The following is a 27,185-nucleotide window of genomic DNA, read 5'->3' as shown; positions in this document are numbered from 1 at the left end:
GAGAAGTGGTTCTAGGAAAGCTGTGCCAAGTACTTAAGTATGAATTGCAGAGTAACCATACAGATGAAGGTGCTGGTCGTCTGCGTTCTTCCTGTTCTCACTGCTCCACTAGTGGCGCATCCTGAGAAGGCGGAGAAAGTGCGAAGTGCGTGCGTCACCGTGGGCTGCACAAAACCGGCGTTCCGGAATCACGTTCCCGGAGCCTGCCGAGGCTGGGGCCGGCGATGCCCCCCCCCCCCCCCCCCACTCCCACCTGGCGGACTTTCCGGGGCTCAGTGGGTCAACGGAAAGACTCGCGCCGCACAATAAGCAGCCCCCGCAGTTGCTGCACGGACGTCTCCTCCACCGAGCGCAGGTAAGCTCTCGGCTGACACTGACCTGCATTTACTCGAGTACCGAACCGTTAGCACACGAATAATTCGAATCACAAAAAGTGTAAGTGAGCGTGAAGTACCGTGCGTTTAACAAGCGAGTAGATTACGTGTGAATGAATTGACTGTGGTCGTTTTTCGCTGTAGCTACATAGATACTCGTTTATAAACAAAACGCTCTTTTCTTGCCAGAACATTGGTATTTAATTTTCCTGACGCGTTTCGCCTTTCATATCAGAGCATGTTCCTCAGTAGTTGACAGTTTTATTTTTACGTTAACATGGTGTATCACAGTCGACGGCGAAAACTTAACACGGGTGAAAGCATTCAGTAATACAAGCAGTTCCGCGTATCCGCAAATGAACTGTTTCGAGATTATTACAAATTTGTGGTTACGAGCCACCACTGGCTTCAGCATGAAGTATTGTCCTAATGTATTTGAAATGTAAACTGTTCGGTTAAATTCCCGTATAATTGGGCTTAAAATTCGCCGACGGTCTATCGTAAAAAGTCTAGTCATTAGAATGAGAATTTCACTCTGCAGCGGAGTGTGCGCTGAAATGAAACTTTCCGAGTTCGAGTCTCGGTCCGGCACATAGTTTTAATCTGCCAGGAAGTTTCAGTCTAGTTATTGAATGGCATGATTCATCCTAATTGGAAACGTTTTTCATTCCCTCACACACAATGTCACCTTTCCTTCGCAAGAGTTGTGTCTTAAAGTGTACCAATTGAGTGTAGGCGATTATAGTGGGTGTGCGCAATATTGTCACTTGCCGCTACCTACTTACAGCAGTATCTGCACTCGGTAGCTGCGCGCACACGCTGCTGGTTCACTATCAACTAAAAACTTACGTGAGAGCGTTCTGTGACCAACTAAATGAAAAGTCAGACAGGTGCATTATAGTTACACACGGAAAATTCTTCCTATTTTTATTTGTGTCGCTGATTTAGTATAGATGATGACCAGGTTTCAAGCAGTTTAATTGTTTCTAACAGGTAAGGGGAACGGAAAATTGCGAATCACGCAAAAGAACATTAAACGTCACGTTTTCTGCTAGTGTTTACAAAGTAACTGTTTAAAATCCTAACTAATAATGGGAATTTTCAGTTCATTAACAACAATCTCAACAGTTCTGAAGTATATTACAGGTACACGAGATATTAATAATCTTCCCACAGTATCCAGTGGCAATAATTGTACATCTACTCAAAGAATTTTACTCGCATTCCAACAGGCCCTGCTCACAACCTGCAAATGAGTTCATACGACACTGCTTATTCGACATTAAATTGTAATATAACGTTTTCCGAGGCTGATGTAAATAAACACAGATACGAGAACCACTGCATACTTTTCTGTAACCGAAACGTGGTGCCGAGGGAATAACAAATGTAACCCAATGACACGATATTGCAATGCTAAGACTTCTGAAATCAAAGCTGAGACTTAACACGTACTGACCGAAATGAAGTCAAAACTAAGAACGACAACTGTTTGAAATGGCGCGAGCGTTGGCCTCATAAGGAATCCCGCTAGAATATTAAGCAATTTTGGTTATTAAGTTACAGTCTGCAAATCCCGTGGGTTAAAACTGTCATTCCTAACTGGCAGCTGAAACTATGGTAAGTTTGGTTTAACGGATATTGGATATGGCCGGTAGCTATTAAAATGTATAGAACCAAATTATGTATACAGACTGGGATTCACAGGATTACAAGTTAGGCAATCATACTGAATGTTGAAATTTACTGAAAATCACATAATTCTTAATTAGTGAACATTGTCACATTATACGGGTGTCACCGGAGGCACAAACTTCAGATTAACAAAAGTCTGTGAATAAATCATGGAATGTTACAGCATTTTGGTCATGATCTATTCCGAACGTTTGGGCTAGTTGAAATCTTTACTTAACAATATCTGATAAACTAAGTTTGGACAAATATAGTTACCTTACTGAACTCAGGGTAAATTGCCCTTTGTAGCGAATGGAGTCTTTCCTTTAGATTAAACATATTAGCTCACAGTTGTTTTAGGGCTAGCTGGCTGTACAGAATTTTATAATTTCAACAATTTTTGAACAACTGATTTGTAGTGAAACTAATAATTACAATTCCATCAGAACAGTAAGTAGCATGATCTCAGTAATGAGGTATTGTACAATATTTGCTCACTATCGTAATATTACCATTAATATTTGAATAAGAATATTAGCAAAAAAATTATACATGCTTTAGCTTTTAAATTAGGGGTGTAGATAAAGTAGGATGGTGTGGGCTAGTCCAGCTTTGTCACTGTCTGTTGTAATGTACGTGTTGTGTGTCGTGACGAAGGAACGGAGAGGTTGGAACCCCGTGCCGGCTCGTAGCCTATTGTAGACCTCTCAGCTAGCGTGGGGCCACCAGGCTTAACGTTCCCATCCGACGGACGGGACACCATAAACAGTGCCTCGTGGCCTCACTTCAGGAGACACTACCGAGAGATTGCGAATTTAATGCTGGATGTTGTTTGTTGCTGTTGTCTTCAGTCCTGAGACTGATTTGATGCAGCTCTCCAAGCTGCTCTATCCTGTGCAAGCTTCTTCATCTCCCAGTACTTACTGCAACCTTCTGAATCTGCTTAGTGTATTCATCTCTTGGTCTCCCTCTACGATTTTTACTCTCCACGCTGCCCTTCAATGCTAAATTTGTGATCCCTTGATGCCTCAGAACATGTCCTACCAACCGATCCCTTCTTCTTGTCAAGTTGCGCCACAAACTCCTCTTCTTCCCAATTCTATTCAATACCTCCTCATTAGTTATGTGATCTACCCATCTAATCTTCAGCATTCTTCTGTAGCACCACATTTCGAAAGCTTCTATTCTCTTCTTGTCCAAACTATTTATCGTCCATGTTTCACTTCCATACATGGCTACACTCCATACAAATACTTTCAGAAACGACTTCCTGACACTTAAATCTATACTCGATGTTAACAAATTTCTCTTCTTCAGAAACGCTTTCCTTGCCATTGCCAGTCTACATTTTACGAGGGCCGTTCAGAAAGTAACCTCCGGTTGATTTAAAAAAATACACCAAGTTAAATAAAAATATTTTAATATATACATCTCACAACTACATCTTTGTACTATTTTTCTACATAGTCTCCATAGCGATTGAGGCACTGATCGTATCTCTTCACAAGCTTAGAAATTCCTTCTGCATAAAAATCACCCGCTTGTGCCTGGAGCCAGCCTGTGACCGCATCTTTGAGCTCTTCGTCGTCATCAAACCGCTGTGACCCGAGCCATTTCTTCAAATGCATGAAGAGGTGATAATCACTTGGCGCCAGGTCTGGGCTGTAAGGTGGATGGTTGATAACGTCCCACTTGAAGTACTCAAGAAGGGCCGTTGTTCTGCGAGCAGAGTGAGGACGGGCGTTATCGTGCAAAAAAACGATACCGGAAGTCAGCATACCGCGGCGTTTGTTCTGTATAGCCCGTCGTAACTTTTTTATTGTTTCACAGTACACGTCTTGATTAATGGTCGTACCACGTTCCATGAATTCAACCAACAACACCCCTTTGGCATCCCAAAACACGTTGCCATCAGTTTTCTTGCAGAAAAATCTTGCGAGGCTTTTCTTGGTTTGGTAGGCGAATTTGAATGTGCCCACATCTTTGATTGTTCTTTTGTCTCAGGGTTCACGTACTTAATCCAGGTTTCGTCACCGGTCACGATTCTGTTTAACAATGGTTCTCCTTCGTCCTCATAACGTGACAGAAAGTCTAATGCAGAGGCCATTCTTTGAGTTTTGTGGCGGTCGGTAAGAATTTTGGGCACCCATCGTGCACAGAACTTACGGTAACCCAATCTTGCTGTCACTATCTCGTACAAGAGAGTCTTAGAAATCTGTGGAAAACCAGTAGACAACTCCGACATTGAGAAACGTCGATTTTCACGAACTTTTGCATCAACTGTCTGAACGAGTTCGTCAGTCACCAATGATGGTCTACCACTCCTCTCTTCATCATGAACGTTTTCTCGTCCACTTTTAAATAAACGTACCCATTCACGGACAACTCCTTCACTCATAACTCTTGGTCCGTACCCGGCACAAAGCTCACGATGAATAGCTGCTGCAGAATATCCTTTGGCTGTAAAAAACCTTATGACAGCACGCACTTCACATTTGGCGGGGTTTTCTATTGCAGCACACATTTCAAACTGCCACAAAAACTAAACTAGCGCAGGTACGACGTTCACTCGACCACGGCTTGATGCCGACTGACCTGTTGAGTGCGTGAATGCACAGATGGCGTCGCTACTCCCCCCACAACCCGCACTGTGACCAATCGGAGGTTACTTTCTGAACCGCCCTCGTATATCCTCTCTACTTCGACCATCATCAGCTATTTTGCTCCCCAAATAGCAAAACTCCTCATTTCCTAATCTAATTCCCTCAGGATCACCCGACTTAATTCGACTACATTCCATTATCCTCGTTTTGCTTATGTTGATGTTCATCTTATACCCTCCTTTCAAGACACTGTCCATTCCGTTCAACTGCTCTTCCAAGTCCTTTGCTGTCTCTGACAGAATTACAATGTCATCGGCGAACCTCAAAGTTTTTATTTCTTCTCTATGGACTTTAATACCTACACCGAAATTTTCTTTTGTTTCCTTTACTGCTTGCTCAATATACAGATTGAATAACATCGGGGACAGGCTACAACCCTGTCTCACTCCATTCCCAACTGCTGCTTCCCTTTCATGCCCCTCGACTCTTATAACTGCCATTTGGTTTCTGTACAAATTGAAAATAGCCTTTCGTTCCCCGTATTTTATCCCTGCCACCTTTAGAATTTGAAAGAGAGTATTCCAGACAACATTGTCAAAAGCTTTCTCTAAGTCTACAAATGCTAGAAATGTAGGTTTGCCTTTCGTTAATCTATTTTCTAAGATAAGTCGTAGGGTCAGTATTGCCTCACGTGTTCCAATATTTCTGCGGAATCCAAACTGATCTTCCCGAGGTCGGCTTCTACCAGTTTTTCCACTCGTCTGTAAAGAATTCGCATTAGTATTTTGCAGCTCTGACTTATTAATCTGATGGTTCGGTAATTTTCACATTTGACAACACCTGCTTTCTTTGGGATTGGATTTATTATATTCTTCTTGAAGTCTGAGGGTATTTCGCCTGTCTCATACATCTTGCTCACCAGATGGTAGAGTTTTGTCAAGACTGGCTCTCCAAAGGCCGTCAGTAGTTCCAATGGAATGTTGTCTACTCCCGGCGCCTTGTTTCGACTCAGTTCCTTCAGTGCTCTGTCAAACTCTTCACGCAGTATCGTATCTCCCATTTCATCTTCATCTACATCCTCTTCCATTTCCATAATATTGTCCTCAAGGACATCGCCCTTGTATAGACCCTCTATATACTCCTTCCACCTTTCTGCTTTCCCTTCTTTGCTTGGAACTGGGTTTCCATCTGAGCTCTTGATATTCATGCAAGTGGTTCTTTTTTCACCAAAGGTCTCTTTAATTTTCCTGTAGGCAGTATCTATCTTACCCCTAGTGAGATAAGCCTCTACATCCTTACATTTGTCCTCTAGCCATCCCTCCTTAGCCATTTTGCACTTACTGTCGATCTCATTTTTGAGACGTTTTTATTCCCTTTTGCCTGCTTCATTTACTGCGTTTTTATATTTTCTCCTTTCATCAATTAAATTCAATATTTCTTCTGTTACCCAAGGATTTCTACTAGCCTTCGTCTTTTTACCTACTTGATCGTCTGCTGCCTTCACTACTTCATCTTTCAGAGCTACCCATTCTTCTTCTACTGTATTTCTTTCCCCCATTCCTGTCAATTGTTCCCTTATGCTCTCCCTGAAACTCTGTACAAACTCATGTTTAGTCAGTTTATCCAGGTCCCATCTCCTTAAATTCCCACCTTTTTGCAGTTTCTTCAGTTTTAATCTACAGTTCATAACCAATAGATTGTGGTCAGAGTCCACATCTGCCGCTGGAAATGTCTTACAATTTAAGACCTGGTTCCTAAATCTCTGTCTTACCATTATATAATCTATCTGATACCTTCTAGTACCTCCAGGATTCTTCCATGTATACAATCTTCTTTTATTATTCTTGAACCGAGTGTTAGCTATGATTAAGTTATGCTCTGTGCAAAATTCTACCAGACAGCTTCCTCTTTCATTTCTCTCACCCAATCCATATTCACCTACTATGTTTCCTTCTCTCCCTTTTCCTACTGTCGAATTCCAGTCACCCATGACTATTAAATTTTCGTCTCCCTTCACTACCTGAATAATTTCTTTTATTTCATCATACATTTCTTCAATTTCTTCGTCATTTGCAGAGCTAGTTGGCATATAAACTTGTACTACTGTACTAGGCATGGGCTTCGTGTCTATCTTGGCCACAATAATGCGTTCACTATGCTGTTGGTAGTAGCTTACCCGCACTCCTATTTTTTTATTGATTATTAAACCCACTCACGCATTATCTCTTTTCGATTTTGTATTTCTAACTCTGAATTCACCCGACCAAAAGTCTTGTTCCTCCTGCCACCGAACGTCCACTAATTCCCACTACATCTAACTTCAACCTATCCCTTTCCCTTTTTAAATTTTCTAACCTACCTGCCCGATTAAGGGATCTGACATTCCACGCTCCGATCCGTAGAACGCCATTTTTGTTTCTCCTGATAACAACGTCCTCTTGAGTAGTCCCTGCCCGGCGATCCGAATGGGGGACTATTTTACCTCCGGAATATTTTACCGAAGAGGACGCCATCATCATTTACCCATAGAGTAATGCTGCATGCCCTCGGGAAAATTACGGCTGTAGTTTCCCCTTGCTTTCAGCCGTTCGCAGTACCAGCACAGCAAGCCGTTTTGGTTAGTGTTGCAAGGCCAGATCAGTCAATCATCCAGACTGTTGCCCCTGCAACTACTGAAAAGGCTGCTGCCCCTCTTCAGGAACCACACGTTTGTCTGGCCTCTCAACAGATACCCCTCCATTGTGGTTGCACCTACGGTACTGCCATCTGTATCGCTGAGGCACGCAAGCCTCCCCACCAACGGCAAGGTCCATGGTTCATGGGGGTATTGGCGCAAAATCTGGTAACCGGGAACTCAACACCATCATCTCTCCTCCCCTCGCCGGCCAAATTCTGGCTGTGAAAATTTCTTTCTCCATCGGGATTTGAACAAGCTTAACTCCGAGTAGAGCAGCATCACATAGACATATGTTGCAGACCCCGGCTCGGAGGTGGGTGCATTAACAAAAATTACAGTAGTAATTCATTACGTCACATGTTACAGTTTTCTGTACGCTCGTACTTTTTAAATGAGGTGCTCCATTAGTCGTCCTCGTATTTGGTTGCAATGGTACCCTCCCCTCTGCAATGACTGACGAATTCTTTCAAACTCTCGCAGATTATTTCGTAAATCTTCACAAGACGCTACAGTTTGCTTCTCCAGTACTTGAACTTAATTAATGAGAGTTCTGTATGCTCCAATGAAAAACTAGTGATAGTAGGTCAATGAAACTTTTTCACAACATTTGTAAGAATATGCAAGAGAAATAACAAATAAACCATTGAAAGAAATACATTTTAATTTCATTACGAGAGAGTTCCAGTTTGGTCCTCTTGGTGGTTACGCAGTTTGGAACGATCGGCCAATGATTTGGTTTTCTCCAAAATTGTTACTGAGTGACCGAGTGACCTCACGAGCAGTGTGAGCAGGAGCTCCATCGTGCATCAAAACAGTTGAGTCCAGAGAACCTCTGTCTCGTAGAAGAGGAATCACATGTTAGCGAACCAGATCGCCGTAACGTGTGCCGTTCGCGCTGCAGTCCTTGGTCCTTGTGCCGTGAAGCCACACCGCTTTCACTGCGCAGAGGAACTTCATGAACGTTCGTTGGCGGTGACGATCCCCAAATGCGAAGATTGTATGTTCACTGCCCCAGTGAACGTAAAGTGTGCTTGATCACTCTACAGAATGTTCCAAGTCCACATGTCGTCAACTTCAAGTTTTGCAAGAAACGTAAGAGCAAAGTCTACTCGAACGGCCGGCCGCGGTGGACGTGCGGTTCTAGGCACTTCAGTCCGGAACCGCGTGACTGCTACGGTCGCAGGTTCGAATCCTGCCTCGGGCATGGATGTGTGTGATGTCCTTAGGTTAGTTAGGTTTAAGTAGTTCTAATTTCTAGGGGACTGATGACCTCAGATGTTGAGTCCCATAGTGCTCAGAGCCATTTGAACCAATTTTTTCTACTCGAACGTCTGCCCCACGTGGCAAAAGTTGGTGCGTAATGTGAAGTTTGTACAGGTACCATTTCACAGATGTTTGCAGCACTTTTCGAACGATGGACCATGGAATGTTCTGATGTAGTGGCGCAGCTCAGGGCATTGCTTGAAGATCGCTCATTGCGTTCAGCATTCGGAGCCATGGCAATAGTAACTTCAACAATTTGCGGCACATTTGGCCATCAGCCTCTCCCAGGATAAAACGATTCATTGCCTGATCGTTCCTAAATGCGTAACCACCAAGATCTCCACATTTTAACCCTCTCATGTGGAAATTAAAACGTGTTTCTTTCAATGGTTTATTCGTTCTCTTTCATATGTCCTTACAAATGTTTGCAAAAGCTTCATTTCCCTACGATTACTCGTTTTTCATGGGGCCCTGTCAAGCAGCGATATTTTAATTATAACCACTCTGTACTTCACTTTTGAAATGATCCCAGACAAAAATATGCAGAGGATTGAGGCTATATGATCTTGGAGCCGAAGGTAAAAGGCCCTTTTGGACCTAATTATGTCGGACCACGTTGGCGCTTCAGATTATCAATTTACACCAGCAACAAAATGTGCCGCTGAGACATCATACGTGTACCACATTTCTCAAGTATAAGCCATGGCTGAAATTTGGCCCCAGTTAGGTGGGGACTCAATCGAAATATTTGTATTTTAAATACCTGTTTACTGACTATAACAATACTTCATACTGAACTCAGTGGTAGCTCGTAACACATATTTGTAATTATAGTGCTAACGACGACTTCCGGCCCTATGTTTACCACAACGTTTCTGCTTTTACAGTGTGTCCATAGAAGAATGACTCAGTTTCAGTGGCATATTATAACAGTTAAATTTAAATTTTTTACAGCAGATCATACATCACATTGAACGTAAACCAGTATTTTCTAGGGGACTGATGACCTCAGATGTTAAGTACCATAGTGCTCAGAGCTATTTGAACCATTTTGAAACCGCTTATCACGAGCAGTCACCTCAACCACTTTTTCGTTTTTTTTTTTTTTTTGTTATATTTCGTTGTATTTGGTCGCAGCGGACGTCACATGACATCTGCTGAAGTCCATTGTTGGTCCTTACACTCGGTTATTTGTTAGAGAGACCAGCCAACTCTCTGACCAAACACGCTGAGCTACCGTGCCGGCACCTACGCTCATGCTTCCAGGACGAACCCAAACCTCCATACATCATTGTATGTCTACCTCATTTACTTGAGCAGTTACTGTGATTTGCGCACAGGGAGAAAGTTCCATTATTATTATCGGGGCCTTGTCTAGGCATGAAATAGTATGTCTGTGTTAAATGATGAACTATGCAGTGTCCTTCAGACATGCATGCACTGAACACCACATGATCAAGAAAGTCATCTTCCCACTGCAACACTTCACTTGCAGAGTTATAATGTACACCGTAAACGTCTGCCTTTAAAGCGTACACTAACTGTAACTGCTTTGAATGCATGTGAAATTTTCTAAAAATATTCTACACTGTCGTCTTTGGCAACTGAAGTGTAAGACTTACTTTCTGAAAAGAATTCTTAGGACTACGAAGACGAGATGCTCTGAATTGATAAGCATCCTCCGCAGTGCTTTTCCCTTTTGATCGACTTAACGCACGGAATTCCATCCCACAGATTGACATCCAACACCTGTGCAACACAATGCATGCACGTCTACACGCTTGCATTCAACATTCTAGCGGTTACAACTGCTATTACTGTACCGTCCGTCTAGGTAGCTGAATGGTTAGCGCGGCGGAATGCCCTGCCATGCCATGGGGCCTGGGTTCGATTCCCGGGTGGGTCGAAGATTTTTCTCCACTCAGGGACTGGGTGTTGTGTTGTCTCCATCATCATCATCTCATCCCCATCGACACGCAAGTCGCCGAAAAAAAAAAAGTGGCGTCAGCTAAAAAGATTTGCACCAGGTGACCAGACTACGCAACGGGAGGCCCTAACCACACGACATTTTCAATTCCATCAATGTACCAGCATGTCACATTTCCTATAACTCATCTCCCACTTGTGATATTCCAGTTTTAATCATTTACACTATGTGATCAAATGTATCCGGACACCTGGCTGAAAGTTACTGACAAGTTCGTGGCGTCCTCCATTGGTAATGATGGAATTCCCCCATCCTAAGCCTTGATGACAGCTTCCACTCTCGCAGGCATACATTCAATTAGGTGCTTGAAGGTTTCTTGGGGAATGGCAGCCCATTCTTCACAGAGTACGGCACTGAGGACAGGTATCGATCTCGGTCGGTGAGGCCTGGCACGAAGTTTACGTTCCAAAACATCCCAGAGGTTTTCTATGGGATTTAGGTCAGGACTCTGTGCAGGCCAGTCCATTACAGGGATGTTATTGTCGTGTAACCACTCTGCCACAGACCGTTCATTATGAAAAGGTGCTCGATCGTGTTGAAAGGTGCAATCACTATCCCCGAATTGCTCTTCAACAGTGGGAAGCGAGAAGGTGCTTAAAACATCAATGTAAGCCTGTGCTGTGATAGTGCCACGCAAAACAACAAGGGGTGCAAGCCCCCTCCATGAAAAACACGACCACACTAAAACACCACCGCCTCCGAATTTTACTGTTGCCACTACACATACTGGCAGATGACGTTCACCGTGCATTCGCCATACCCACACCCTGCCATCGGATCGCCACATTGTGTACCGTGAGTCGTCACTCCACACAACGTGTTTCCACTGTTCAATCATCCAATGTTTACGCTCCTTACACCAAGCGAGACGTCGTTTGACATTTACCGGCGTGATGTGTGGCTTATGAGCAGCCACTTGAGCATGAAATCCAAGTTTCCTCACCTCCCGCCAAACTGTCATAGTACTTGCAGTGGATTTTGATGCAGTTTGGAATTCCTGTGTAATGGTCTGGATAGATGTCTGCCTATTACACAACTGTCGGCAGTCTCTGTCAATCAACAGACGAGGTCGGCCTGTACGCTTTTGTGCTTTACGTTTCCACTTAACTATCACATCGCAAACAGTGGACCTAGGGATGTTTAGGAGTGTGGAAATCTCGCTTACAGACGTATGAAACAAGTGACACCCAGTCACCTGACCACGTTCGAAGTTCGTGAGTTCCGCGGAGCGCTCCATACTGCTCTCTCACGATGTCGAATGACTACTGAGGTCGCTGACATGGAGTACCTGGCAGTAGGTGGCAGCACAATGCACCTAATATGAAACACGTATGTTTTTGGGGGCGTCCGGATACTTTTGATCACATAGTGCATTATTCCTCTGGCGCTTGCTATGCTCGGAGTAATCTGCTGCGTCAACCGATTGGCCTGGAGGAACCTTAGAGCACCTGTACCAGTTATCGGAATAGGGAGACACCACCAGATTATGGGACCTGTGTAACTGTCCCCTTAATTATTCAGCGTGTCACAATGGTAAACCATCCCATATTGAATTCCAGCATTACCGGTGGAGGGCGCCACGAACTTGTAAGTCATTTTCAGCCAGGTGTCCGTGTACTTCTGATCACATTGTGCAAGAAAAGCGCCAAGAACTTCATACTTATTCTCGATAACTCTTAATCCATATTTACCATTTTTCTCGTAAATATTTTACGCGGACTCAGCCATGTGGGTATAAATTAGTGGTGGAAGTTCACAAATTATGCTGTTTCCACGCAGGCTAAAAAGGCAGTAGTCGCCTAGCGACAAGAACTGCTGTGGAGTCCTGTTGAATGTTTTCTCTTGCTCGGCAGCAGCAACCTGGCACACTTCGCTGCCGTGAAGCAGCGGTTCGGAGTCCGGATTTCTTTGCTGCTTTTCGCCGCAACAGTGTACTCAACTTATTTCACTATTTTCAAAGAGTTCGCTTCTCTGTCTGTTGTGGTCTTTCAGTCCCAAGACTGGTTTGATGCAGCTCTCCATGCTACTCTATCCTTTGCAGGCCTCGCCATCTCCGAGTAACTACCGCAACCTACATCCTTCCGAATATGCTTAGTGTATTCATCTCTTGGTCTCCGTCTACGATTTTTACCCCCAAAACTTCCCTCCAGCACTAATCTGGTGATCCCTGGATGACTCAGAATGTTTCCTACCAACCGATCCCTTCTTCTAGATTTCTTTTCTTCCGAATTCTATTCAGTACCTCCTCATTAGTTACATGATCTACTCATATATTCTTCAGCATTCTTCTGTAGCACCACGTTTCAAAAGCTCCTACTCTCTTCTTGTCTAAACTATTTATCGTCCACGTTTCAGTTTACATAGCTACACTCAACACAAATACTTTCAGAAAAGACTTTCTGACACTTAAATCTATACTCGAGGTTAACAAATTTCTCTTTGTCAGAAAGGCTCTTCTTGCCACCGCTAGTCTATATTTTATGTTCTCTCTACTTCGACCATATCATTTATTTTGCTGCCCAAATAACAAAACTCATTTACTACTTTAAGTGACTCATTTCCTAATCTAATACCCTCAGCATCACCTGATTTAATTAGACTGCATTCCATTATCCTCGTTTTGCTCTCGTTTTTGTTCATCTTGTATCCTTCTTTCAAGACACTGTTCATTCCATTCAACTGCTCTTCCAGGTCCTTTGATGTCTCTGACAGAATTACAGTGTCACCGAAAACCTTATTTCTTATCCTAGGACTTTAATTCCTGCTCCGAATTTTTCTTTTGTTTCCTTTACTGCGTGCTCAATATAAAGAGTGAATAGTATCGGGGATAATCAACAACCCTGTCTCACTCCCTTCTCAACCACTGCTTGCCTTTCACGTCCCTCGACTCTTCTGGTTTCTGTACAAATTGTAAATAGCCTTTCGCTCTATGTATTTTACCCCTGCCATCTTTTGAGTTTGAAAGAGAGTATTCCAGTCAACGTTATCAAAAGCTTTCCTAGGTCTACAAATTCTATAAATGTAGGCTTTCCTTTCCTTAACCTATCTTCTACGAGAAATCGTAAGGTCAGTATGGCATCACGTGTTCCTGCATTTCTCCAGAATCCAAACCGATCTTCCCCGTGGTTGGCTGCTACCAGTTTTTCCATTTTTCTGTAAAGAATTCGTATTACTTATACTATTTTGCAACTGTGACTTATTAAAATGATGGGTAGCTAACTTTCACACCAGCCAGCACCTGCTTTCTTCGGGATTGGAATTATTACATTCTATTTGAAATCTGAGAGTATTACGTCTGTCTTATACATCTTGCTCACCACATGGAAGAGTTTTGTCATGGCTGCCTCTTCCAAGGCTGTCAGTAGTTCCAACAGAATGTTGTCTACTCCCGTGACCTTGTTTCTACTTAGTCTTTCAGTGCTCTGTAAAATTCTTCACGCAGTATCATATCTCCCATTTCAACTTCATCTATGTCCTCTTCCATTTGCATAATATTGTTCTCAACTACATCGCCCTTGTATAGACCCTCTAGATACTCCTTCCACCGTTCTACCGTCCCTTCTTTGCTTAGGACTGGTTTTCCATCTACGCTCTTGATATTCATACAGGTGGTTCTCTTCTCTCCAAAGGTCTCTTTAATTTTCTGTATGCGATATATATCTTTTCTCTAGTGATATATGCTTCTTTGCCCTCTAGCCATTCCTACTTAGCCATTTTGCACTTCCTGTCAGTCCCATTGTTAGACGTTTGTATACCCTTTCGCCTACTTCAGTTACTCAGTTTTTATATTTTATCCTTTCATCAGTTAAATTTAATATCTCTTATGTTACCCGAGGATTTCTACTAGCCCTTGTCTTTTTGCCTACTTGATCCTCTGCTGCCTTCACTATCTCATCTCTCAAAGCTACCCATTCTTCTTCTACTGTATTTCTTTCCCCTGTAATTGTCAATCTTTCCCTAATGCTCCCTCAGGAACTCTCTACGGTCTGTGGTTCTTTCAGTTTATCTGGGTTCCATCTCCCTAAGTTCCTACCTTTTTGCAGTTTCTTCAATTTTAATCTACATTTCATAACCAATAAAATTTGGTCAGAGTCCATATCGGCCCCAGGAAATGTCTTACAATTTAAAATTTGGTTCCGAAATCTCTGTATTACCATTATATAATAAATCTGAAACCTTATGGTGCATCCAGGTCTCTTCCACGTATAAAATCTTCTTTCATGGTTCTTAAACCAATTGTTAGCTACGATTAAATTATGCTCTGTGCAAAATTCTACCGGGCGGCTTCCTCTTTCATTCCTTTCCACCCAGTCCATATTCACCTACTATTTTTCCTTATCTTTCTTTTCCTACTTTCGAATACCAGTCCCCCGCGACTATTAAATTTTCATCTTCCTTAACCATGTGAAAAATTTCTTTTACCCCGTCATCCCATTTCTTGAATCTCTTTATCATATGCGGAGCTAGTTGGCACATAAACTTGTAAGCTACTACTGTCATAGGCGTGGGCTGCGTGTCTGCCTTGGCTACAATAATGCGTCCACTATGCTGCTCGTAGTAGCTTATCCGTGTTCGTATTTTTTATTCATTATTAAACCCACTCATGCATTATCTCTTTTCGATTTTGTATTTCTAACTCTGAATTCACCTGACCAGAGGTCCTGCTGCTCCTGTCACCGAACTTCACTAACTCTCACTATATCTAACTTTAACCCATCCATTTCCCTCTTTAAATTTTTCATCCTACCTGCCCGATTATTAAGGGATCTGACATTCCACGCTCCGAACCGTAAACATTCCACGCTCCGAACCGCAGAACGCCAGTTTGTTTCTCCTGATAACGACATCCTCCTGAGTAGTCCCCGCACGGAGATCCGAATGGGGGACAATTTATCTCCGGAATATTTTACCCAAGAGGATCCCATTATCATTTAACCATGCCCTCGGAAAAAAATTACGGCTGCAGAACCGCCTCGCTAGAAAGAAATGAAGTTGTATGAGACACATTTCTTTTTGTATGCAGGTGTACGTCCATGATTCGTCTAAAGTAAGAATATAAGGCCAAAACGCAACTGTTCCTTGAATTTAGCGGCCCCAGGAACTAGCACTTTCAATACTTTCGGTCTTCTGAGGGATATTCAAAAGGATTGAAACATATGCTAAACAGTCTTTCCGAATTTCAAGTGGTGCTAATATTCCTGTTAAAAGTAGGTCACCCGCCTCTTCGAATGAGCTTTTGAACTTTTTCTGAGGTAGGGTCCCTTCATAGTCACAACTAACATCCCTCCACCAAAAAAATACTGCATTTGTAGATTTCAGAGATTTGAAGTTCCAGCACCAAACTTTGCACACAGACTCTTCAGAGTTTCATCCTTTTATACATCTCCATTTCGCAAGAAAATAGACAACAACGCAATGTGGTGTAGCGTGTATAATTCTTGTCGCTCTCATCGTGATGCAAGACTCATTCAAAAACTAAGTTACACTCGTCCTTTATCAGTGGTAGTAGTTAGTGTATTTAGCGTACTTTACAGTTAAGAAAGTTGACGTCAATGACGGCGTGCGTTTAGCATCTTTTAAATAGTGGTAGATGTGAGAAAGTAGCATAGAACAAAATAAAACACCAGAAATAATCTATGCAACGGAAATTCTTAAACCGACTGCAAAAGAGAGCTCGAAAAATTAAAAAAAAAAAAGAACTGGAAGAAGAATCCTAAGAAAAAACTGAAAGAAGAATCCTAAGAAAAATACTAGGAACCAAAAGCGGCAGTGATTCCGAATACAGATTAAGATTTAATACAGATATATATATGAAAGATGAAAAATTAACAAATGTAATGAGAAAAAGGAGATTAGAATCTTACGGAGACAAATACAGGATAAATAATGACAGAATAACTAAGCAAATCTTTGACTTACTGGTCAGTTACGAATTAACAATCACGTTTCTGAGAGGTAGGCAGAGATAGCGAAAATGAGAAGTTTGTGCCCATGTGTAAACGAAGAAGTAGAAAAAAATCACCTGATCATTTGAAAAATCATTCCAGTCTATGTCTACATCTGTACTCTGCAAACCACTGTGAAGTGCGTGGCAGAGAGTGCTTCCCGTAAAACTACAGAAAGTACTCGCCATCTAGCACGTATTAGGTTTCTTCCCGGGAAGAATGATAGTGCATCCGTCCGCGCTGTATTACGTAGCGGGCAAGTACTACGTAGGCTGTTGTAGTATAGTCCTAGGTTCTTCAGTTAATACCGGTTCTGGCATCTTTCTAAGTAGGCCTTCTCGGGATGGTTTGTATCTGTCTCAACGTGTCTGCCAACTGAAGCTTTTCAGCATCTCCGTCATACTCTCCTGTGAGTCAAATAAATCTGTGATCATTCGAGCTACATTTCTATGTACACTTTCAGTACTCCTTGTAAATCCCATTTGGTGTGGGCACCATACACTTAGCAATATTCTACGATGAGTCCCAAAAGTGTTTTGTTCGGAATTTCCTTTGCAGTATCCTGCCCAAGAACCCATGTCTACCACCTGCTTTAACTACGATTGAGCCTATGTGGTCATTTCATCTCTTATCCCTACAAATTGTTACACGCAGGTATATGTGTGATTTGACTGATTCCAATTGCGACATTCCGGTTTTGTAGTCATAGGATACTAAGCTTCTGCATTTTGTGGAGTGCAAAATTTCACATTACTGAATATTTAAAGCATTTTGCCCATCCTTATACCATTTTGAAAGGTTATTAATTTCTGACTGAATGGAAAAATCCGTGGAACTACATTTTCTGTGGGCCGAGTTTCGTCGCATAATAGCGTTGTGTGGGTCACATTTCACGGCTAGTTGTAGTAAATAGTGACATTTCATAGATGACCCATTCACTTTTGGCATTTCAGAACACCAAAACAGCTGCTTATTCCAGGCACAATATGTCCGGCGCAGCGTACATGGCATATGATTACAACTGACGAGTGAGCGTCACAGATATTGTATAGGAAAAATTGGAGATTTGTGGTATGTTCCTATGGGACCAAACTGCTGAGGTCATCGGTCCCTAGGCTTACACACTACGTAATCTAACTTAAACTAACTTACGCTAAGGACAACACACACGCCCATGCCGAAGGGAGGACTCGAACCTCCGACGGGGAGAGCCGTGCGAACTGTGGCAAGGTGCCCTCAACCGCACGGCTACTCCGCGCGATTATTGTATTGGCAGTAAGCAAATACACTGAAGACCCAAAGAACACACCTGCCTAATATCGCGTAGTGTCCCCGCAAACACGCAGAAGTGCCGCAACACGACGTGGCATGGACTCGACTAATGCCTGAAGTAGGGCTGGAGGGAATTGACACCATGAATGCTGAAGGGCTATCCATAAATCCGTTAGAGTACGAGCGGGTGGAGACCTCTTCTGAACAACACGTTGCAAGGCATCCCAGATATGCTCAATAATGTTCATGTCTAGGAGTTTGGTGGCCAGAGGAAGTGTTTAAACTCAGGAGAGTGTTCCTGGAGCCACTATGTAGCAATTCTGGACGTGTGGGGTGTCGCATTGTCCTGCTGGAATTTCCCAACTCCATTGGAATGCATAGTGGACATGACTGGATGCAGGTGATCAGACAGGATGCTTATGTATGTGTCACCTGTCAGGGTCATATCTAGATGTATCAGGGGTCCCATATCACTCCAACTGCACGCCTCACACCATTACAGAGCCTCCACCAGCTTGAACAGTCCTCTGTTGACGTACAGGGTCCATGGATTCATGAGGTTGTCTCCATACCCGTACACGTCCATCCGCTCGATACAATTTGAAACGAGACTCGTCTGACCAGGCAACATGTTTCCAGTCATCAACAGTCCAATGTCGATGTGACGGGTGTAAAGCTTTGTGTCGTTCAGTCATCAAGGGTGCACGAGTGGGCTACATCAATGATGTTTCGTTGAATGGTTCGCACGCTAACACTTGTTGATGACCCAGCATTGAAACCTGCAGCAGTTTGCGGGAGGGTTGTATTTCTGTCACGCTGAACGATTCTATTCAGTCATCGTTGGTCCCGTTCTTGCAGGATCTTTTTCCGGTCGCAGCGATGTCGGAGAGAGGATGTTTTACCGGATTCCTGATAGTCACGGTACACTCGTGAAATGGTCGTACGGGTAAATCCCGACTTCATCGCTACCTCGAAGATGCTAAGTCCCATCGCTCTTGCGCCGACTACAACACCACCATCAAACTCACTTAAATCCTGATAATCTGCCATTTTATCAGCAGTAACCGATCTAACAACTGTGCCAGACGCTTTTTGTCTTATACAGGCGTTGTCGACCGCAGTGCCGTATTCTGCGTGTTTACATACATTATCTTTGTATTTGAATACGCGTTCCTATGCCAGTTTCTTTGGCGCTTCAGTGTACATTATCAATAACTAGCTGTAATTTCGGAAATTGTGTACGCACTACTTACTCCGCTATTTAAATCGTGTACAGCAAGGGGAAAATTTAGGCTTCCTTCAATGTTAGCCGGCGGAAGGCAATGTTTTCCTAAGTTACCAGAATGCGGGTGACGTAACTCTGATCGAGAAATTCATCGTCAAAACGAAGCGACTATCGGTGATCATTTTGGACAGTGAGCTCTCGGAGTTTTGTCAGGTAACTTTGTTGTTAGTTGGGAAAAACAAGAAAGAAGGATACGCCTGTCGATTCTCAACTTGTCTGTGAAGTTGGATCCAAGCAAAAGTCTTGGCGGACTCGAACTATTCCTTTTTAGCAGAACGAGGTCTTGCGTTTCGGAGTAGTGATGAAATTGTTGGATCACCTTGCATGTGAAATTATTTAAGTTTATTAGAATTAATAGCCAAATTTGACATTTTTCTTGCCAAACGTATACATATTCATGGAAGTAAAGGAAGGAGATATTCCATATTTGTCAAAAACATCTTGGGGGAATTTATCCGTCTAATGGCATCGAGCATACGAAATCATGTTATTAGGGAAGTTAAGAGACGCAAACTTATTTTGTCTCATTGAATTCCAAACTAGATGTATTGCATTTAGGCCAGCTGACTCTGATACAGCTCTATGTCCTAACATCTGGCCCAGTGAGAATATCTGTAAGGTTCTTGGTCATGGAAGGCTATAGGCTGAGCAACTCGCCCAAACTCACTAGGTTTTTAAATTGAGAATGACACTGGTATTAAAGATTATGGTGGGGAAAGATACGACAACGCCAGCAACATGAGAGGGACGTACAGCGGCTTAGAAGCACGAATTAAGAAGACAAATAAATGCACAGAATACATTCCCTATTTTTGCAAGTCCCCTTCAGAATGTTATACAGAAACATCATTTTTCTTCGATTTTGTTGAAAGCTTCTATCTATCAACGGGTCTTCTTTTGAAAGCATTGAAAGAAACCAATCAAAAATTCCTATTTCAAAAGGTTGCCGGACACTAGGCTGTTGGCCCGAGTAGACGCTAGGAAGGCACTTGCATGTTGTTTTACCATTATTAAGCACGTTTTGGATGACATTAACGTGGGTCAAAAGGTAGAGTGTAGTAATCGGGCTTATGAACTAGTTTCAAAAATGGAGGCTGGAAACAGGAATAATGACTATCACTTGGTCCGAAATCCTAGAACGCTTGCAAGCGACTAGCACGTCGCAGCAGCCGTCTGATCAGGACTGTAACACAGGATACACCCCTTATAAATCGTTGCACGGGCTCGTCCAAGCAGTGCAGTCCACATTTTCAGATACTGGAGCAAAAGCCAAAGTGCTGACCAACTGTGAAGAATAGAAGCAACAGACTTGAAAACGACACAAGCGAAATGCAAAGCACGACCATTTCAGCGGCTTTACTACACTCGATGAAGCTGGAGAAAATCAAACATCTTGCCAACATGATGAAATTTAGATGTTTATTGTCATAACTGATAATGTGCTGTACACAATGGCTAAACGCATGGAAGCGTGCCATCAAGTGACTAGTGTATCTGAAATACTTCGACAATATAAGCCTTTAACAGCAGAAGAGGTGTCGAAAAGAGCTCGAGTTATTGTCGGTGCTTACCTGACGATCTGGAGGGAAGCCCAGGTGATGAACTGGTGCAGCTTGCTGAGCTGCTCAAAACAGATGTGGCTGCTGATATTGCCAGGAAAAAGCTCGAGCCCCTGGAGCTCTAGTTTTATAAACTTTTGATGAAAAACCCATTGGAATTGTATTTGCCAAATGTAGAAATAGTCTTTCGCATTTACTTGTCTTTGGTGATCACCAGCTGCAGTGGAGAATGTTCTCTTTCAGCATGAAAGCGCACTAAAAATAAGTTAAGGAACACCAGGAGACAAAAACGTCTAAACGACCTCACCATAACGAACATAGAGTGTGATTTGTTTAGAGATATTTATTTGACTAGCGTTATCTCTAAATTCGCCCAAATTAAATCAAGGAATTTTTTTTATAGAGTACTGTTTTATATCCTAAACTTTGAGATCCAAAGCAAACCAAGGTCCTCCTCTTAGCATTTGTTAAGAACGCTTCACTGGCTTAAACCGGCACTGATTATATTTAATTTCGGCGTCAGTTGCGACTCGTAGCACCAGCTGCAGATCATCTGCAAGTTCCTCTCCATTTTGTAATTAGTTACCAACGATGTATACCATCTGCGATGTGGTTGTGAATATAAACAGTGATCCAGAACAAGGCAGAGAAGGGTCGCGCCCTCGACTTGGTGGAGGAGTTGCAGATTTACAAGTTCAAAAAGTATGAGCCCACAAGGGTACTCAGTGAACAAAACGATTATTGCCCAACACGTACTTTGCTTTGTTTGATTACCGTTTTTTTCTTTATTGTAATTTCATTCCCCTACCCCATATGGGCAGGGGAGGGCTGACAGTGGCACAGTCCACTGCTCTTCAGCCAATCGACGTTACAAAAGTACAGAAGGTTGATTACATAAAAAGAGGGGATAGAAAGGGGGACATAGAAAACATAGTAAATGGAGATGATCTGAGTTAAAATATACACTAAGATGGGGACATGTACTGGGGGACAGTTAAAAAGTCGACATAACACAGCTGGCAAATCAAAATGCACTTAAAAATCACTGGAGGCAAATACAAATTAAAAGTCGGCCACAGGATAAAAATCACACAGAGTGCAACACTTAAAAAACCACTGGAAATGATGGAGCACTCATTAAGAATAAAAAACCGCTGGTAGGGGTATGCTGAGGGACTGGAGGCTGGAGAGGAGGGAAAAAGAGGGGAGGCAGATTCGGTGGGGGGGGGAGGAGTTGGGGGGGGGGGGGCTGTCGGAAGAATAGGGAAAAAAGGGGGCAGGAGGCGCACCAAGGGGCAGGAGATGGGCTGGGCAGGAGAGACACTGAAGGGGAGCACAGGAGAGGGGAGGAGAGGGAGCCCTGATGGCGAGGTTCATCATCCAGAAGAGGTGGTAGATGCTGGAAGTTGGGTTGGGAAAGGATGTGGAGGGTGTGGAGATGAAGAGAGGGCAGGACACAACAGTAAAGGTGCGGCAGCGGGCTGGGGGTGGAGAGGAAGGGGGACACTAAGGGGGTGAGGGGGATCGAGTCGGTGGGCAATATACAGGGTGCAGATGTGTTCAAGGAAAAGGAAAAGGTGGAGGAAGGGGATGAGGTCATAGAGGATGCTCCTGTGGACAGAAGGCAGATATGGCAGCCGAGGCAGAGTGCATGGTGCTCGAGGATTTGGAGGGCATTATATAACCTGGGAGGGGCTCAAATCCAGGCAACGCTGACATAACAAAGTATGGGGCGGATCAAGGATTTATAGGTGTGAAAGATGGTGAAAGGATATAGTCCCCATGTCCGAATGGACAGAAGTTTCAGGAGGCGGAGTCTGTTGTGGGCTTTGTATTGAATTGTAAGGAGATGGGGAGTCCAGGTGAGGTGGTGGTCGAGGGTGAGGCCAAGGTATTTGAGAGTAGGAGTGAGGTGGATAGGATGGCCATAAATGGTTAGGTAGAAATCATGGAGATGGAAGGAGCAGGTGGTGTGGCCTATAATGATCGACTAGGTCTTGGAGGGGTTGATACGAAGGAACCATTGGTTGCATCAAGTGATGAACTGGTCAAGGTGGGTTTGGAGGGTACGTTGGGACCATTGAAGAGTAGGATAAAGGCCTAGGAAGGCGGTGTCATAAGCAAATTTGAGGAGATGAACAGGTGGGGCAGGTTTGGGCATATCAGCAGTGTACAGGAGATGAGATAACCATTTAATGCCTCGCTTTTTTATCTCTAGCATTTTTCCTCTTTCATTTCGAGAACAGTATGCATTTGCCTTACTTCCATAGATTCGTCGCTCTAATCCTGTAACTGACTATGTGATACCTATTCAACGATTGTATGGCCAGACTATATAATTTTATTTATTGCCTGTTAGTATGTTGTAGAAACGTTTTCTGTGGGAGACATATCACGATGTATGAAAGGCCCTCTAGTGGTTAAATTCGTGGTTAAGTTCTTATGATCGCTGCCCGCCTACGTAACATCCTGGTGGCCGAGCCAACAGAGGGTGCTGATCATTGATCTGTCTTTTCTTCAGTCATTTTCTCATATAGACAGTCTATCTTTTATAGTATAGGTTTCTATAGGCAGTGTATTATGTATATTTTATTTTTGACCATAAATTCATCATTGAAGTGCCAGACCTATTATCTTTATATATTTCCTTTTAATAATTTTATATGGTTAACTGTATTCATCTTTTATTTTATCACACTTGGTTTCTATGGGTCTAATAGCTATCAAAATTTAAATGTCTCCTACATGTACTTTATCTAATGTGCTTTTATCAGATTATGGTTCTTACCAAAATCAAGAATACATCTAAGCCCACAGTAGCGACAACTATGAAGCATATAGGCAGACAGATTTCTGGTAGCTACTGGACTTCAGTAGGTTTTGTACAGTAACGCCAGTTGCAAAATGACTGTGTGGATGATGTGGTCTATTTTACACCATATTTTAGTTCTACATGACAATGCTTTGCTGAGTGTATTTATATGTTTTGACGATGCTATTACGGGTTTATCATGTTAGGACATGGTGTAGAACAGGTACGCTTTACGTTATTTTATCTGTACATTTCCCAGTTTGTACGAGAGTATATAGTGATATGAAATGCTGTATTGTTTTAAAAGATAGACTGCCCACTAGGTGTATATTTTTTATATTGTAGATCTGGAAATGGTCACTACTGACTGAAACCGGTCATCGTCGAAGGAATTTATGTTGTGATCAAAGACTGGAATAAAAAAAACAAACAAAAAAACATTTGACTAATAATATAGCCGCCCTGAACGCAACTGCAGCCTCATAAAGCTATAGACAGTATCCGCCACCTTAGACGTGTACAGGATGATTCAGCTAAGCTGTTCATCTCAGATATTTCCTGCGCCGTTTAAAATATGGTAATACTGTTTTCACCTAATTGATTGTGAAAAAGTCCTCGCTAATGACATGTAGCCTCTTTTCATAGCTATATTGATTACAGAGGTAACGGTATCAATTTCTTAAAATAGAAATGGTGTTATTTCTATAGATTTCTATTGGATGTCCTGGTTCTAAAAGAGACGAATTCAACGGAGTTTCACTCTACAAAATTCTGCGTCACGGTATGCGATCTATGCTTGCGTTTTACTTGTGACAGTTCAGCGACGATTTCGTACCAAATATTTGGTTGAAACCCCAACAAACGAAAAATCCAGGGACGATACAACAATTTCGCGAGATGGTTGCTTCTGTGGTGCGAAGGAAACAGGCCGACCGGCACAAAAGATCATTCGTCAGCAGCCCAAAGACATGGTCGATACGTGCAAACAGGTAACTGCAGATATCGTAATCAACTGTCAGGCGGAAACGTCTGCGTGTAAAATCATGCCGCCCGCAGTAATGATTATAATGAGCTTCATTCTGACTTTCGCAATGATTTTCAGGGGCTATTGGAGGAAGAAAGTCTTTTCCCGAAGTTGGTTTTTAGTGACGAAGGCACATTTCAAGGCGGCCGTCATTACAAGCGTGTTTGGAGCACAGCATATCCGCTCGAGATTGTGGAACACGCCCGTGATTAACCTACACTGGGGTGACAAAAGTCATGGGTAACTCCTAATACCGTATCGGACCTCCTTTTGCCCGGCGTAGTCCAATAACTAGAAGTGTAATGGACTCAACAAGTCGTTGTAAGTCCATTGGGTAATACTGAGCGATGTTGCCTCTATAACTGTCCATAGTTGCGAAGGTGTTACCAGTGCAGGAATTTGTGCACGAACTGAACTCTCGATTATGTCCCATAAATATTCGATGGGGTTCATGTTGGGCGATCCAGGTGGCCAAATTATTCGCTCGAACTTCTAGAATGTTCTTCAAACCAATCGCGAACAACTGTGGCCATGTGATATGGCGATTTTTCATCCACAAAAATTCCATCGTTGTTTGGGAACATGAACTCCATGAATGGCTGCAGACAGTCTCCAAGTAGCCGAACATGACCAGGATCCAGTCCGCTCCACGTAAACTCAGCGAACACTATTTGGAGCCACTACCAGCCTGCTCAGTGCCTTGTTCACAACTTGGATCCATGGCTTCGTGGGGTCTGCAACACACTCAAGCCCTACCACCAGCTCATAAAAACTGAAATCGGGTCTCATCTGACCAGGCCACGTTTTTCCAGTCGTCTAGGATCCAAACAATATGGTCACGATCCCAGGAGAGCCGCTGCAAGTGAAGTCGTGCTCTTAGCAAATGCACTCGCGTCAATCCTTTGTTGCTACAGCCCATTAATGCCAAATTTCGCAGCACTATCCAACGGATACGCTCCTCGTGCGTCCCACACTGATTTCTGCGGTTATTTCACGTACTGTTGCTTGCATTTTATCTCTGACAAGTCTACACAAACGCCGCTGCTCTTGGTCGCTAAGTGAAGGCCGTCGGCCTCTGCGTTGTCCCTGATGAGAAGTAATGCTTGACATTTGGTATTTTCGGCACACTCTTGCCACTGTACATCTCGGAATATTGACTTCCCTAACGATTTCCGAAATGCATCTAGCTCCAACTACCATTCCGTGTCCAAAGTCGTGCGGCCATAATCGCGTCGGAAACCTTTCCACATGAATCACGTGAGTGCAAATGACAGCTCCACCAAGGCACTGCCCTTATATCTTGTGTATGCGATAGTACCGCCATGTGTACACTAGTGGCCATTAAAATTGCTACACCAAGAAGAAATGCAGATGATAAACGGGTATTCATTGGACAAACATATTATACTAGAACTGACATGTGATTACATTTTCATGCAACTTGAGTGCATAGATCCTGAGAAATCAGTACCCAGAACAACCACCTCTGGCAGTAATAATGGCCTTGATACGCGTGGGCATTGAGTCAAACAGAGCTTGGATGGCGTGTACAGCTTCAACACGATACCACAGTTCATCAAGAGCAGTGACTGGCGTATTGTGACGAGCCAGTTGCTCGGACACCATTGACCAGACGTTTTCAGTTGGTGAGAGATCTGGAGAATGTGCTGGCCAGGGCAGCGGTCGAGCATTTTCTGTATCCAGAAAGGCCCGTACAGGACCCGCAACGTGCAGTCGTGCATTATGCTGCTTAAATGTAGGGTTTCGCAGGGATTGAATGAAGGGTAGAGCCACAGGTCGTAACACATCTGAAATGTAACGTCCACTGTTCAAAGTGCCGTCAATGCGAACAAGAGGTGACCGAGACGTGTAACCAATGGCACCCCATACCATCACGCCGGGTGATACGCCAGTATGGCTATGACGAATAGACACTTCCAATGTGCGTTCACCGCGATCTCGCCAAAGACGGATGCGACCATCATGATGCTGTAAACAGAAATTGGATTCATCCGAAAAAAAATGACGTTTTGCCATTCGTGCACCCAGGTTCGTCGTTGAGTACACCATCGCAAGCGCTCCTTTCTGTGATGCAGCGCCAAGGGTAACTACAACCATGGTCTCCGAGCTAATAGTCCATGCTGCTGCAAACGTCGTCGAAATGTTCGTGCAGATGGTTGTTGTCTTGCAAACGTCCCCATCTGTTGACTCAGGGACCGAGACGTGGCTGCACGATCCGTTACAGCCATGCGGATAAGATGCTTGTTATCTCGACTCCTAGTGATACGAGGCTGTTGGGATCCAGCACGGCGTTCCGTATTACCCTCCTGAACCCACCGATTCCATATTCTGCTAACAGTCATTGGATCTCGACCAACGCGAGCACCATTGTCGCGATACGATAAACCGCAGTCGCGATAGGCTACAATCCGACCTTTATCAAAGTCGGAAACGTGATGGTACACATTTCTCCTCCTTACACGAGGCATCACAATAACGTTTCACCAGGCAACGCCGGTCAACTGCTGTTTGTGTATGAGAAATCGGTTGAAAACTTTCCTCATGTCAGGACGTCGTGGCTGTCGCCACCGGCGCGAACCTTGTGTGAATGCTCTGAAAAGCTAATCATTTGCATATCACAGCATCTTCTTCGTGTTGGTTAAATTTCGCGTCTGTAGCAAGTCATCTTTGTGGTGCAGCAGTTTTAATG

At 43.4% G+C, this 27,185-nt stretch overlaps 1 protein-coding gene across 1 annotated transcript in view; it reads left to right on the top strand.

Moving 5' to 3' along the window:
* Nucleotides 1–295: 295 nt before the first annotated feature.
* Nucleotides 296–27,185, top strand: part of LOC126458442 (oxidized low-density lipoprotein receptor 1-like) — a 104,100-nt gene continuing 77,210 nt past the window's right edge. The window contains exon 1 of the mRNA XM_050095504.1: nucleotides 296–355. The gene's annotated coding sequence lies outside the window, so the exon portion shown is untranslated. The remainder of the gene's footprint in view (nucleotides 356–27,185) is intronic.

Source organism: Schistocerca serialis, chromosome 2 (genome assembly GCF_023864345.2).
Source record: "Schistocerca serialis cubense isolate TAMUIC-IGC-003099 chromosome 2, iqSchSeri2.2, whole genome shotgun sequence".
Classification (NCBI taxonomy): domain Eukaryota; kingdom Metazoa; phylum Arthropoda; class Insecta; order Orthoptera; family Acrididae; genus Schistocerca; species Schistocerca serialis.
Note: the sequence above shows the minus strand (reverse complement) of the source record. Positions and strands in the feature narration are given on the sequence as shown.